General features: G+C 54.3%; 1 long non-coding RNA gene across 1 annotated transcript; it reads right to left on the reverse strand.

Moving 5' to 3' along the window:
• Nucleotides 1-8,489: 8,489 nt before the first annotated feature.
• On the reverse strand, nt 8,490-11,394 carry LOC124970427 (uncharacterized). The gene is made up of 3 exons (XR_007106118.1): nt 11,261-11,394; nt 10,645-10,708; nt 8,490-8,538 (listed from the first exon to the last, which is right to left on the reverse strand). It is a non-coding gene; the product is annotated as an uncharacterized LOC124970427 (long non-coding RNA).
• Nucleotides 11,395-14,800: the final 3,406 nt, after the last annotated feature.

Here is a 14,800-nt window from a genome sequence, read left to right on the forward strand (position 1 = left end):
GCGCGGGTGGCCACCAGGATGGATGGGCACATGGCTTTCTGTAGGAAGATGGCACCAGAGTTAGCCCCCAGCATGCTGTGGGGAGGTGGTACGGCGGACTCTGGCAGCTGTGCCCAGGGCTCGCTCACATGGCAAGCGGGTGGAACGCTGGGGGCAGCCAGGGCCCCCGGGGAGGCTTGGTTGCCTGGAGACGCCCATCACAGCCCACTGTTGAGTCATCTCTCCCAGACCCGACACAGGAGGGGTGTTGGTGGCCCTTCAGTGAGGACATGAATGAGCGAGTGGGTGGGAGTGCCGACCCTCCACTGTCCAGCTGGACTAGGATTTTCTTCAGGGCGAGAAAACCAACCTCTCCTTGCCGCCGTGCTCGGTTCTGAGGACTCCCGCGCTAGTGAATGTTCTCGAGTGCCCGAGTCCTTACCAAACGCCAAGCTTCTCAGTGGGCACAGTGTGTGCGTCCAATTGGTCCTACGGTGTCTGCCACGGTTGGCACGTGGGAGTACCAATGAATGCTTGGTACCGGTGACAGGATGGATGGGCAGATCTATCTTCCTGTGCGAGGTTCATGGGGGGAACAGAGAAGCTTGGGCCCTGGGGTGCGGAGGGGTGTCAGAGAAGTCAGTTCAAAGCCCTGTCCCCTCCCAAGGCTTGGCAGTCCACCCGGCGGTTCCAGTTCCAGCCCTTAGAAGTTCCTCCCAACTCCTTTCTGGTCCACACCTCAGGAGATCCCGCCCACTCTTCCAGAATCTGACCACATCGGGCAACTCCTCCGCCATCTTGGTCTGAATCATTGCAAATGGCCTGTTTCCCCAGGTGGGCCCTTGCCCCCCACAGCCCTTCCCTGCGCGGAACCCGAGCAGTCCTGAAGACCCGGTTGGACCTGCCCCTCCTCTGCTCAAAGGCTTCCTGCTACACCGGAGCACAATCCTCTGTGTGTGCCCTTCCCCGGCAGGACCGGTGGGACATGGGACGTCGGGTATGGACGGTCCCACTCAGAGAGGAGACCACAACGTGCCCTTTGACAATTTCCCAGAGGGCCTGGCGCCACGTCGGGGCGACGTGCTCTGGTTCTGTAAGAGGCGCGGGGAACCTTAGCTCGGGTGTCGGCTTTCGGCTGGGAGGCCTGTTTCTCAGAACTCACGCTCCCCCCCGGGGATGTTTGTAGAATATCGGTTACTTTCCAGTGTACTTCCCTAACCTTCCTGGTCTTGTGTAACCAGCAAGAATTTTGTTATTTGCTGTCAATAAAATTGGAGAAGAGTGGGCATCAGTGAGAGGGACCCATCTGTTGTCCGTGAGCCCGCGGGCGCCTTGGCCCAGGGCTGGCTGTGCACCCTGCCTCACCGCCGGGCTTCTCAGGGCCACAGCATCTTGTGACACGATGACCAGAGGGTGGAGACTCCTAGATGCGTGACAGAAGAGCAGAGTTGAGGGACGCAGGGTTCCTGCTCAGGGGTGAGCCCTGGGTTTGGGCCAGCTCCCCGTGGTGCCTTGGAGACACTCAGGTCAGGGTTCAGCTTCCATCTCTGCCTGTTGGCAGGAGTGGCATCCAGGATAGCAGGACAGGATAGTAGTGCAGGCCCCAGGGGCGGGCGGAAAGGGACGTGCTTGCCCATCACGGTCTGAAGAGCACCCTTGTCCTTTGTTCCCCTTTCTCTGAAACTCAGCCTCTCCATCCACAAGCCAGGGTGGCTGGGGAAGGGTGCCCGGGACACAGGAAGTGTGCACACCCACAATACCAGGGGCTCGGGAGGCTGAGGCAGGAGGATCACAGCTCAAAACCGGCCTCAGTAACTTAGCAAGGCCCTCGACAACTCAGGGAGACCCTGTCTCTAAATAAAGTGTACAAAAAGGGCTGGGGATTGGCTTAGGGGTTAAGTACCCACAAAAGTAATAATAATAATAATGAAAATAATTAATAATAATAAAAAAAATAAAAAAGCGAAGGAGCCACCTCTATTAAGACGGTCACAGTGAGACCATGACTGCTGGGCCAGCCCAGGCAGGCAGAGATGACAGCGGGCAGATGGAATGGGCAGTGGAGATGCGACAGTCCTGGAAGGTGGACTCTGCTGTCATCTGTCACCAAGAAAAGGCACTAAAGCCATCGAGCACTAACTGTGTGGCGCTGCGGATGCTGAGGCCGTGGAGCGAGGTCAGGCAGGGTCTCTGTCCTCAGGCAGCTCACGTACCCACATGGAGTCTCCAACATCCCCACGCCTGGGTGTGACTGTGAAGGGTGACCAGGCTGCGAGGAGGTGGGGCGTCTGGGGCAGGTCCGCAGGTGCGGGTGTCCAGGAAGGGACCTCTCTGAGGACGTGGGGTGTGAGCAGACATTCCAGGTAAGGACCGCGGTTGGCCAGCTTTGCTGACGCTCGGGGAGCGGCGGGGAATGCTGTGTCCTCTGAGCTGGTGGAGGGTGGCCGATCCCTGGGCTGAGCCTGCTCTCTGCAGGATCTCATTTCATCCTCATGCCACACGGGCGAGGGGGCAGGACAGCGGCCTGAGCTGTCAGCCGGGCTCAGGTCCGCTGGCATCTCAGCAGGCTCTCTGCCCTCCCCAGAACTCTCTAAGATGTCATTTCCTCTGGACACTGGGGCGCAGCAGACCCTACACATGAGCAATCGCCTTCAGCGTACCAGGTGGCTTTCCTTAAAACCAGCTTCTTTACCCTTTTGGGAAGTATTTGGAAAAAAATAATGAAAACTCTTGTTTGTGTTTTTTTTTTAAATTGCACCTAGTTAAGAAATGTCACACACAGCGTCGGGATGTCCAAGGACCTCTGAAGGACGCCCGCTGACACAACGCTGACCTCTTTCCTTCGGGGCAATCTGCTTTCAAGGAGCTGGATGCGGGTGAATTTATTGATCCATCAGTCTGTCCTTAGTTTCCGCGGCCCCGCTGGGTGCCAGGCACTGGGTGGGACTCCAGGCAACAGCAGGCTCCCTGCTCTCCGGCCACTGGAGTCCAGCGAGGGAGTCGGAACCAGACGAGCTGTAAATGAAACCATTGCAGACTGTATTAGGGGAAAAAGAGCAGCGTGGTGTTGGGGGCAACAGGGACGCCCTTTGTAGAACAGAGAGAGGGACGATCTCTCAGTCTGGGTGACGTCTGAGCAACGTGCAGGACCAGAAGATGGACGTGAGGAGAGTGAGGCTGGGACAGAAGCCAGGCAGCCAGACCTGCAGGAAGGAAGTCAGAGGACCCGTTGCTCATTCCCCATCAGCACCCCACTCTCGTCCCCGACCCCATCCTCGCCCTCCGGCCGCCAGCCTCCGGCACTGCCAGGAGAGGCAGGAAGAATGGAGCCGGTCAGCGTGGCGTAGGATTTGAGCCCAGGTTCTAGGAAGTTGTCTTGTTTTTGAATCACTTTGTTTACAGTCCTCGTTCTTCCTCAGACCCCGCGAGCCTGTCCTGTCCAGTTGCATCCCCTCTTGTAGTCTACATAGGGTCTACGAAGGTCACCGAAGAGTCCATGGGACATGCATGGCACATACCAGAATGCGCACACTGCCCTGCAGTCGATCCACCCGGCGGAGGGAGACCGCGTCTCCCACAGCCGTGAGCCCTCTGGACCACCAGGGGGCAGCAGCCACCCCAGCAAACAGTTGCTTGGTGGAGGTGTTCTCAGGGAGGACGGGAGGAGGGCCGGCCATTGGCAGTGACCAGCCATTCAGAGCCTCGCCTGCCTTCAATGTCAGCCAGGAGGAAAGAGGAAATGTCGGTGAGTCTCCTGAAAGTGACATCCAGCCTGAGTGGTTATTAATTCTTCAAACAACTTGGCTTCTCCTCCTCTTCCCATTTCCTTTCTCCAAGGGACGGAGCTCTCTCTCTCTCTGTCCAGCGTCTGCTCTTGGCACTTGGTCCATCTTTTATTAATTTTCTCTAACAGGTGTCACTCAAAATCGCTCAGTTTGCTTTTCTGCTCCTTTATTCTCAGGGCCGCTAAATTTCTCCATTTGGATCTGCCTCTGGGAATAGGGGGACCGTCCTTGGGGGAGGATGGGGTGACTGGGAGTGACATCCCCAACCTTCTGCTCAGTGTGTGGCAGGTCCCTGGCGGGGACAGTCACCTCTCAGGGAGTCAGCAGGTCTTACTGAATGTCTCCATGTGCCACACGGTGACCAAAGCAGACAAAACCTGCCTGCCTTTACTGAGTCCACGGTCCAGCGGGGAGGACAGCAAGGCATAGGTGAACTAGGGACTCCAGGATGATTCCATGGAGCGATGAGTACCGCGAAGGAACTAAAATCAGAAAGGAGACGGGCCTGGAGGGGAGGACGGGCTGGCCTGATTCCGTCTCAAAGCAGGGACACGGAGTCTAAGAGCCAGGGAGGCGAGGGCAGTGGAGTGTCCCAGCTGGTGTTTGGCCTGAGGCTGGAATGTTGCGGGAAGAACAAGAAAGTCAATGAGCCCAGAGCAAGTGGGGAAGCGGACGAGCGGTGGGGCAGGGGTCAGGTCTGTGCATGGGGACAGACCCCCTTTTCCTCACAGGTCATGGTGAGGACCCTGAGTGTCATTCACAGATAGACACGGGTTTGAATTCTGACTGCTGATTCTTACTGGGGTGGCCTGGGCACATCCCGGTACTCTCTGACCCTTAGCTTTCTTGTGTCTCAAATGGAAGCCCAGAGTGATTTGGGATTCAAGATTCTTAGCTTTGTTTGAATTTTCCCAGATATTCCCGTTCCAAGTCTCAGAACCCAAATCTTCCCTCATTGATGCCTTAACTTTTATTTTATTCTTTTTTGGTACCAGGGATTGAACCCAGGGGTACTTAACCATGGAACCTCACCCCAGCATATTTATTTATTTATTTACTTTTTATTTAGAGACAGGATCTCCCTAAGTTGCTCAGAGCCCTGAGAAGTTGCTGAGGCTGGCTTTGAACTTGTGATCCTCCTGCCTCAGCCTCCCGAGCTGCTGGGATGACAGACGTGCACCATCATGCCCATCAACGCCTTCGCTTTTACAAGAGTGACCCGGTGAGGCTCTGGGTATGACTTACACTGTGACTCTGGGTAACCCTCAAAATTACATCTCAGTTCTGACTTTCTGTGAGATTAGCCTTGCAACTAAAAGAAAGAGATGCTTCTTTGAGTATCGCTGTAGAAGCACTCTGGTTATTCTGGTGCCGTTCAGATTCACCCCTTGCTTCTGTAAGAACTTCGGAAGTTCACGCAGAAGTAGCTGCCCCACCCCTAGTCCACGTGGACCCCGGAGCGCCATGATGGTTTTGCGTAGCAGCCACCGGGTCTCCCAGATCAATGGCTGGGTGATGTTCAGGGGAACAGGAAGTTCAGAGGAATAGGGAGTGTCCTTCCCTCTTCCGTTGACCCTCTTACTTCCCTCTAGTAATGCCTGTTGGCAGACCCCAGAGAAGATAGATGGTCTGCAGAATCCCAGACCCAGCACCCCAGTACAGAGAGATGGTTTGGGAACAAGAGACAAGAGCTCAATAGCCAGTATCAAAGTGTAAGTGGAGTGGTGTATATAAGGTGCACAGGTGAGCGCAGGTGTGAACTGAGAAATTTTTCAGAAAGCTGTGACGACGGGAGGAAATAGAGCAGGTGGGAGGAGTTTGGGGTGGTCATCAAAGGCGCTGATTTTCCTATCAGCTGAGGAGCATGAGCCCTGAACAGGAGTCCCCGGCATTGGACACCCAGGAGGTTGTGTGAGACCCAGAGCGAGTTATTTTTAAGAAGTTTGGAAGAAGAAACCAGCTCACATAAACCCGAGCAGCGTGTAAAGGCGAGGACACAGAGGAAGTGTGTGACTACCTACTTTTCAGAAAGACAAATGGGGGTTTAGGGCCAAGATAAGCTTTCTCCCGCAAGGCGTCACTTTGTGGGTGAGACCAAAGTCCTCACTGCCCCGTGAGGAGACTGTGGCCCAGAGGACCGACCTGCCCAAAGTCACAGAGTCAGTCCAGAAAACATCCCAGACGAGGCAGGGAGCCCTGTTCCCTAGCTTTTGGGAAACTCAGTGCCAGAATGTTCATGGATTCCTGAGAAAAGGGATCGGTGACCAGGCCTCTTCCAGACTTTGCCCTCATGATGGGACCCAGCACCCTCTGGGACCCTTGCCCCACCCGCACGAGGCTGTGGAAGAAGGACAGTGTGCAGTTCAGAGCTGCAAAGGCATTTATTGCAGGAGGATCACGGGGGAATCAGCATTTTCAGGGAAACAGCTTCTATACCCAGAGAGCAGAGGCTCTTGGGTCAGGGTGGTGGTGGTAACGCAGTTCCAGGTGGCATGATCTAAGGCAGGCGGCAGCTGGAGGGTGGAGGACATTCTCACGAGGGGACCAGCAAGCAGGGCCTGAATCTGCGTGAGATCATGTGTCAGCCAACCTCATACCGTTTCCCAGCAGCTGTGAAGTCAGCGCCCGGAGCCCTGGCCCGCCCGCCTGGCACGGCGCGGCTGTCCTTCTCCATGGTGCTGAAACCCGTCCCGCTCCGACCGCCGTGGCTCCTAGGCCTGGGTATTTCCACGCAGCTTCTCTGGGCTCCCTCTCATGAACTAAAGGGATCTTCCCACCGTGACCCACTTCATGACCCAGGGGGCCAAACACCACCAGCTTCCCAAGTTCACCAAGAGATGCATTTCGTACTTTGAATACTGGCCATTCACAGACACTTACAAAACACTTCCTGCGCTAAGCCAAACATGTCTGTGAGTGGAAGGTGGTATGCAGGTCGCAAATTTGGGACTTCTGAGACAAGTGGCACCCTGGATAGAGTGGTGGGGATAAAATGAGATGCTCTTGGTCTTTTGAAGTTTTGAAAGCGAGAAAGCTTAGTAAGAGCTGACGGTCCAGCATGCTACTTGCTGGCCACGTGTGGTCACTAGCACAGCTAGGTCAAACTGAAATGTGCTCTAAATATAAAATGCACACCTGATCAACTCGGCACAAAAACAGACCGCAAAATAATTCATTAATGATTTTATATTGATTCCACGTGGAAGTGAGAATATCATGGGTATATTGGGTAAATTAAAATATTACTAAATAAGACTAATACTAAATATTACTTCTGTTTCTTTTTTCCTCTTAAAATATCTTTGCTGCAAAATTCACATGTGTCTCACGCTACACACCAAATGGTAGCACTGGTTTAGAGAAAGACGTGACTAAGCGTCCAACCTAATGGTGAAGGCTCAAGTATGCTGTCAATCATTCTGTTTCTTACGTCCCCATCACAGACTGTACCTCCTTAGTGGCTCAGCCTGTCCCATGTGCCCTTGTCCTCAGACGGCACATGTACAGACCACAAAGGAGGAGGGCTCCATCTGCCATGCCTCCTGTGACCAGTCCCTTAGCTTCCCTCTGGAGCAGGACCCTTTCCTGTCCCTGTGCACGTACACGTGCTGTATCCTCTGCTTAAAAGGCCTTTTAGCCACTGAGGAACTTTCAACCACCCTTCAATCCCAGTTCAAATCCCGCCTTGTCGCGAGGCCTCCTGGAAGTCCCTGGGTGTGGCTGCTCGCTCTTGCTTCTCTACCCACCCAGACCCTCAGCCGTAGCACCTGACTGCACATGACATTGTCTGTTGACTTGTTTTAGCCCTTATTAGGCTGGTGACTCTCGAGGGCAGGTGCCATGTGAACTGGGCACCTCAGATCAAATGGGGAATATGATAGAGTTCCTGACTCGTGAAGTTTACATTCTAATGGAGGAGACAGAAAAGAAACCTGAGCAGCGTGTGAAGGCGAGAAGAGTTACACAATGTGGTAGAAGTCAGACAGCAACGAGGGAAGAGAAATACCCCAGGGAAGGGCCTGGTGGGCGTGCTTCTTTTGAGACCACAGAGAGTGGCACCTGAGCAGAGGGTATTTGGCACAGAAGGCAAATAAATGCATGACAAAAGAAATGAATCATGACCTCATTATAAAACCTCTCCCCAGTACCGCTCTGTACACATGTCTCCTGGAACTGAGCCTCTGTGCTCCAGCTGCCTAGGCCTCCTTTCTTTGCTTCGGAAAGGAAAAGCCATTCATTCCTGCCTCAGGGCCTTTGCACGTCTTCACTTTCTGCTTGTAATGTTTATCTCCTGGGTCTTGGCATAACTCCTGCCTATTAATCAGGGCTTATCTGAAGTTCTCTTCCTCAAAGAACCTTCTGAATGACTATATTATTTTGCTGCTTCTCTTACTGCCACCGTCCCTGTTACTCACATCCTCCTACTTTGTTTTCTGCAAAACACCTGCCTCCCTCCGGAATTTAGTTGACTATATACTTATTTCCTTGCTCACTGTTAGTGTACTTAATTAGAATACTAACTCCAGGAGAGCAAAGTCCTTGCCTATCCTATTCACTGTGTATCCCTAGCACCTAGAATAGTGTCTAGAATATAGTAGATGCTTAACTAAAATTTTATGAATGAATGAATGACACACAGTGACCATAAGACCAAGAGTCATCACTAAGAAATGGAAATATGCTCTGGTCTCTCACCTGATTGGTAGACTGTGGCTCCTTCACTTTGCGGATATTTAGTTGGTGTCTTGATCATGGTTTGCCTGCACAATTTTATCTAGAATTAAAAAAAACAGAACCCTCATATAGTGGGGATGGGAGAGGATCAGAGAGGCTAAAGGAGTTTCTCCTGTTCCAACGGGAGCAGAGCACGGTTGGGGAATGAGCCAAAGGTGTGGAGACAATTTTCCTTTCTGATTTTTTTTAAAGTTTTTTTTTTTTTTTTTTTTGGTGTGCTGGAGTCGAACACAGGGCCTCAGACATGCGAGGCAAGTGCTCTACCAACCTGGGCAACTTTGTGAGAATCCGTCTCAAAACAAAAAAATCAAAAGGGTTTTGGGCGTAGCTCAGTGGTAGAGGGCTTTCCTAGCAAGTGCGAGGCCCTGAGTTCTATCTCCAGCACCACAAAAACCCAGAAAGGAGAAAGCTGTCGGTGAAGTGATCCAAGACAGCCAGTGACCGTCGAGCGTCCCGCCCCAGCCTTCTGTCTCTGCCCCTTTGGGGACCCCACTGACCGCTCTGTTTTGAGGCGCCATTGCCAACAGTGTGGGCCCTGTCGCTGAACCATGTGGGTTCTTTCTGGCTCTGCCACCTTCTTGGGTGAAAATATGGTCAACGACTTATTTCCCAGAGGCCGTTTCCTCCTCTTTAACACATAGGGGGATGAAACCTGCTTTACGGAACTGTGTGGACTGACATCCAACCCTCCCAGTACCTGGCACACAGAGAAGCTCTTCATAAGCACTTAGTTTTCTTTGCTAGTCGTCCTTACTGAGTCGCGTCATCTTGGGAAATTGCTTGGAACTTTCTGGGCCTTGGTCCCCTGATCAGTACGTTGGGAACAACCACTCCCTCCCAAATGAATCGCCTCCCAGGCGGTCACTCATCAGTGGGCACCGTGGAATGTGGCAGGGGGGGAAATTGGCACTACAGCAGCCGGGGTCCCCACGGACACGGCCATGTCTCTAAAGTGGTGGCCCAGTAGAAGAGCGAGGGTGAGCTTCTGAGCTGCCCCTCTCCCGCTCTCTTTGGGCTAGCCTGGGAACCCAAGCTTTGAGAGCGCTAAGTCCACCAGGTCGAGTTTCCTTCATCAGAAGCAGTGAGCTCCCTGTCAATGGAGGCGCAAGAGCAGAAGCCAGAAAATCGCTTTCTGGGCGAGTCCTTTAAGGGAACTTCAGAAACTGCAGCGCCTAGTGCTCAGCAGAATTGGTGATATTGAGGGAATCAAGGAAAAGGTTTTTTTTTGTTTTTTTTTTTTTGGTATCAAGGATTGAGCCCAGGGGCACTTAACCACTGTGCACATCCCCAGTCCATTTTTTTATATTTTATTAAGAGACACGGTCTTACTGAGTGGCTTAGGGCCTCCCTAAGTTGCTGAGGCTGGCCTTGAACTTGTGATCCTCCTGCCTCAGCCTCCCAAGCTGCTGGGATCACAGGTGTGCCCACTGCACCCGGCCAGGTCTAGGTCTTTCAACCGGTCCCTTTTATTGTTTTGCAGATTCCTGAGATCCAATCTCCAATTTGTTGCTTTGGGTTTTGGCAGACTTGCAAATTTTGGGTGTATGGGGCAGAGACTGCTGGAAGGAGGCGGTTTCTGTCTGGGCTGAAACCAGGCCAATTTTCTGAAATATGCAAGAATCTGCATCTGAGAGGCCGGCAAAGGAGGAATCCGGCGGATTTTCTACCCCAGAGAAGTTTCTATTCATACCTCAGCTTCTCTAGGATTTTGAGACCAGAATAGAATCAAGCATGTCCTTAGCGAGGAATGGGGTATCAATGGCGGGTACAGCACCATGCTTAACCCTGGCCTTAGTTCCTCAGAAAATGACAGGTGTCTTTCTTAGGGTTTTTGCTTGTTTGCTTTTTGGTGCTGGGGATTGAACCCAGAGGCACTTAACCACTGAGCAGTACCTCCAGTCCTTTTTATTTTGAGACAGTTTCAGAGACTTGCGAAGTTTCAGAGGCTGGCCTCCAGCTTGCAATCCTCCTGCCTCAGCCTCCCCAGTTGCACTGGTCGGGTGGTTGTTATCAAGGACTGTTCTACCTTAGCGAGGAAGAGATTTGGGGTCTAGGAGAAGCAGCAAGTGAGGAAATGAAAAGGGTGAAGAAGAAGTCTGAGTTCTTTCCTGGAGTGTTCCTGCCCCTTGACACCTCCAGCACTTACATATTATTTCATTCACCACCTCCGAATTCAGGCTGGAGAGAGCTCTGTCAATCACAGGACACATCTGAAAGGCAAGGTCATGGGCAAGAGTCGGGAGGGGGCTCTGCCAAGGCGGCCCCAACGGGGCCATCAGGAAAGCCTTCCTGCGCCAGCCCGACCCAGGGGCCACCCAGGCAGGAGGGCTGTGGGGGCAGAGTGCGACGGTCCCGCGTCAGCTCAGCCACTGGACCGCTGCATGACGGGTGAGTCAGGGGCCCCTTCCGGAACCTTCCTTCAGTTTAAAAATGGAGATAATCACACGACCTAGAGTACAGGATTGTTCGGAGGGTGAGAGAGGAAATCCACGGGAGATGCTCAGCACAGGGTCTGTGCGCCATGGACGTCAAATGTCGCTTGGTGATCATTTACGCACAGACAAGGACCCTGGGTCTTGGGAACCCATCCACCCGCCTCTGGTCCCACGGACGCTGGTTTTTGACTGAGGAGTTGAAGGACCTCTGTGAAGCACAGGGCCAGGGCCTGAACCCACGCTCCCCGGGGCACTTCCTGTCGCCCTTGCCTCCGTCCCAAGTGGCTTCCTCCCACCGCCCCTGGGTCTCGGGGTCTGTGCGCTCACCACCTCTCCCAGGTTCTGGGTGATCGTGCTTCTCAGGCTCCTCTCTATGTTGCTGAGAGCGAGATCCGACAGCAGGGGGACCCTGGGTGGAGGACGAAGGGAATCGGCAGGACGCATCGGCCCCTCCCCAGCTCTGCTTCCTCAGCATGGCTTCCTGGGTTCAGGGGCCCCAAGTGGCTTAAAGCCTGCTCCTGGTTCCAGAGCGCTCCGTGAGCCAGCCTCCCTCTGCTGCTCCAACCTATCCACCCCTGGCTTCTTGTCACCTGTCCTTCTATTTAAACCCCCTGCCCTCCCAGCAGCGTGGGAGGCTGAGGCAGGAGGATCTGGAGGTCGAAGCCAGCCTCAGCCACTTAGCTGGGTCCTAAGTGACTTAGCAAGACCCTGTCTCAAAATAAAAAATAAAAAAGGACTGGGGATGTGGCCCAGTGGTTAAGCACCCCTGGGTTCAACCCCTGATACCTCCATCTCCCCTGGGGAAAAAAAAAAAATTTTAAAAAGAGATGATACATTTACAGGAAAAAACTCAATCTCCAGTTAGGAAAAGGGTAACTCACAGGCTAAGAAAGGAAGGGTGAGATATTTGTTCTACTGGTCGTCAAGGGAACAAAAATAACAGCACCTGAGGAATTTCCCATGAAAAGCTATGCAGATAAGAATCACTGCCCTGGGTGTGTGCAGGTGAAGTGGCCGGTGCCAGCTCTCTCGAATGCCCCGTTAGTGGCGAGGCATTTGGTGAGTGATTTGGCAAAACTTGAAAACTTAAAAGCTGTAAAACTATCTACACTTTCTGAATAATCCAAACAACCCACTATAAGGAAGTAATTCTGTTTGTAGAAAAATTTCCTATACTCAAATGCTCAGGATTACTAGGGATAGCAAAAAATTCATAAACAGTGTAAATGTCAGCCAAGGTCAGCTGAGGTCGGCCGAGGTCAGTCAAGTCTGCCTGCTTTTTCTTCAGTGCCCTTGGATGAACCTCTTTTCGTGTCCATGAAATGATGACTTTCATAGCAAAAGTTTAGAAGGACACAAAATTCCATCTGTCCCGCACACGTCCCCATATGCACAAAAAAGCCCAATTTTGTAGGGTGCTGTTCTGCTGGCGACATTTTCCAGGCGTCACCACCCCTCCTTCGGGGTTCCGTCATTTCTGGGCACAGAAAGAAAGAACGAGACTCACGGGTTTTCAGCTTGGATCTGGACAAACTGAGGCAAGAGGCGGCAGCTCCCAAAGACCAGTCTGTATCTGTCTTCTAGATCCTTCTCCAGGACAAGCTGGACTCTTATGTCGGCCCTCACGTGCAGTGTGAAGGAGCTGAAGCGCTGCAGCCTGGGGAGGGAGGAGCAGGGCTGGTGGGAGAGGACCCCGGGCTCCCTAGACCTCTGTCTGTGTCCGGAACCCCCGAACCACCCTCAGAGATCCTCTCCTCGTTGTTTAAAAGAGGCGGCTGGAGGATCAGCCCGGCTCTTTCCAAGCTGTGTGTCCAGCCGGTGGCTAAGTCAGGTCTGCAGGCGGGACCCATAACTGCCACTGCCACCTCAGGCTCTGGGGACACAAAGGAAAAACTCAGTTCTGAGTGTGGCTCTGCATTAAAATGGAGAGACTGTCTGAGCTTGGAAAGAATGTTCTGGAGAACTCTGGAAACGCCCTATGCAGACCAGATACCTGAGGGCCACACACAGTCCCCAGGGAGACCCCAGGCCAAGGAGCCAAAGGGCTTTGGGGTCCAGAGCGGATGCTGCGTCCTCAGGCTAAGCCACACTGGATTGGAGCTGCGTGGACTCCTGAACCCTAAATCAGTGACTCTGGGGCTCTCTGGAGGTGCCGGAAAGAAACCTGCCCGGCCTTCTCCCCAGAAGGCCCTGGACGGGAAGCACTCCAGGGTCCTGCAGGGCCTAGTCTGCACCCGGGGGCACCCAGGCCCAGAGAGGGCGGGTGTGGTCACCCTTTGGCTCTGCCGGTCTCCCCTGTCCTCGGAGGCCGAGGGACCCACAGCTGTCACTTACTGAACCACCACACCAAACAGCAGCGGGATCCTCAGGTAGGCCTCGTTGCTGGCAGCGCCATTCTCCAGGGAAACTTGAAGGAGCCGGGGGTCTTTCAGCAGGATCCTGGGTGAAGAAACAGCCCAGTGGGGGAGGCTGGACGGCGGGGTGGACCTCGCCTCGGGCCACGCGGGTCCTTTACAGAGCCCAGGCCGCCTGCGCAAAGGTGGCCACTCACTCTTTACCAGTCGCCGGCGCCGCCGGCGTGGGACCACGGCTTGGGGCTGGGGGCAGGGGCGTGGGGCGGTAGGTCAAGGGGGGCGCCGGAAGGGGGACAATGCTCAGATGCTTCCATCGCAGAGCTGTCGGGTTTGCCCTCAGGCTGGGTGTGGCCATGGCGGGGTGTGGCTGATGGGCTCAGATGGGCCAGGCTGGTGGGGACCAGGGAGGACAGTGGCATTAGCCACTGATGTGTGGCATCTGACCCACCTGGGAGACCAGGGGCCCAGCTCTCCTGTGTTGCTGTGACCAGGCTGACCCCAGGACTGGCTGGGCATCCTCCCTTGCTGTCCCCATGATTATGGCTGTTGCTCTGTCACCTTGACGGGGGACTCACCAAGGATGGGGAGCGGAAATTGTTTGACACTTATTATTTCACTGAATGGTCACAGCAGCCCTTTGGGGGTTGAGGCTGTGAGTCCCCATTTAATAGGAGCAGAAGTTGGGGTGCAGGGAGGGACAAGCTTGGAGGTGTCCCACAGCGGCCAGGGGACAGGACTCCGTGCCTCCCTCTGTCCTGGGTTAGCGTTTCCCACAACGGGGATCCCAGGCCACAAGGGCTGGAGGGGCTCTAGGTGAGGGGAGGGTCTCTGGGGGGTCAGTGGACATGTGGGGACCACCCCAACACACCCACAGACTAGGACAGCTGGGCCAGGGAGCCTCGGGACCACTCACTCCACGTTGCCGTTGATGCCGACGCTGGGCAGCAGACCACCCAGCAAGCCCTGGGGGCTAGAGTTCCTGTAGAAGGCCCTGTTCACCCATCTCTGGAAGTCGGTGGAGCCCACGGTGGCCAGAAAGCCAGCACTGATGAGACCTTCGGTCACTTCTGAAAATTAATCAATAGATAAAGTGAACGGGCCCCAAACCCAATGAGGCAGATGCCAAGGATTCCTAGACACAGCCTGGACCTCGGAGGGTGCCCCACACGCCCTGGGGTCACCTAGTCTTTCTGGCTGCCCAGGGCTGAGTCCAGCTCCACACAGTCAGTCTGCAGGTTTCTTAGAGGCCCACCTGTACCTGAGACCCACCCTGAGCTGGCATTCTAGCAGGGCGAGGGGACACGGTGACCCTGCAGTGGGCACAGAGGCACGCAGGAGCCTGTCAGTGCTGGGAACCAGTCAGCACGGGCACCGGCTGGCCTTCAACGCCCCCATGTCCTGGCTCCCTGGCCGTGCCAGGTGCAAACTCTCCAGATTTTGGTTTGGGAGGAAACGAGTCCTCGGGGGAGGCTGGGATGGTCAGGGTGGTGAGGAGGAGCCACCTGGAGAGTCT

Source organism: Sciurus carolinensis, chromosome 2 (assembly GCF_902686445.1).
Source record: "Sciurus carolinensis chromosome 2, mSciCar1.2, whole genome shotgun sequence".
Classification (NCBI taxonomy): Eukaryota; Metazoa; Chordata; class Mammalia; order Rodentia; family Sciuridae; genus Sciurus; species Sciurus carolinensis.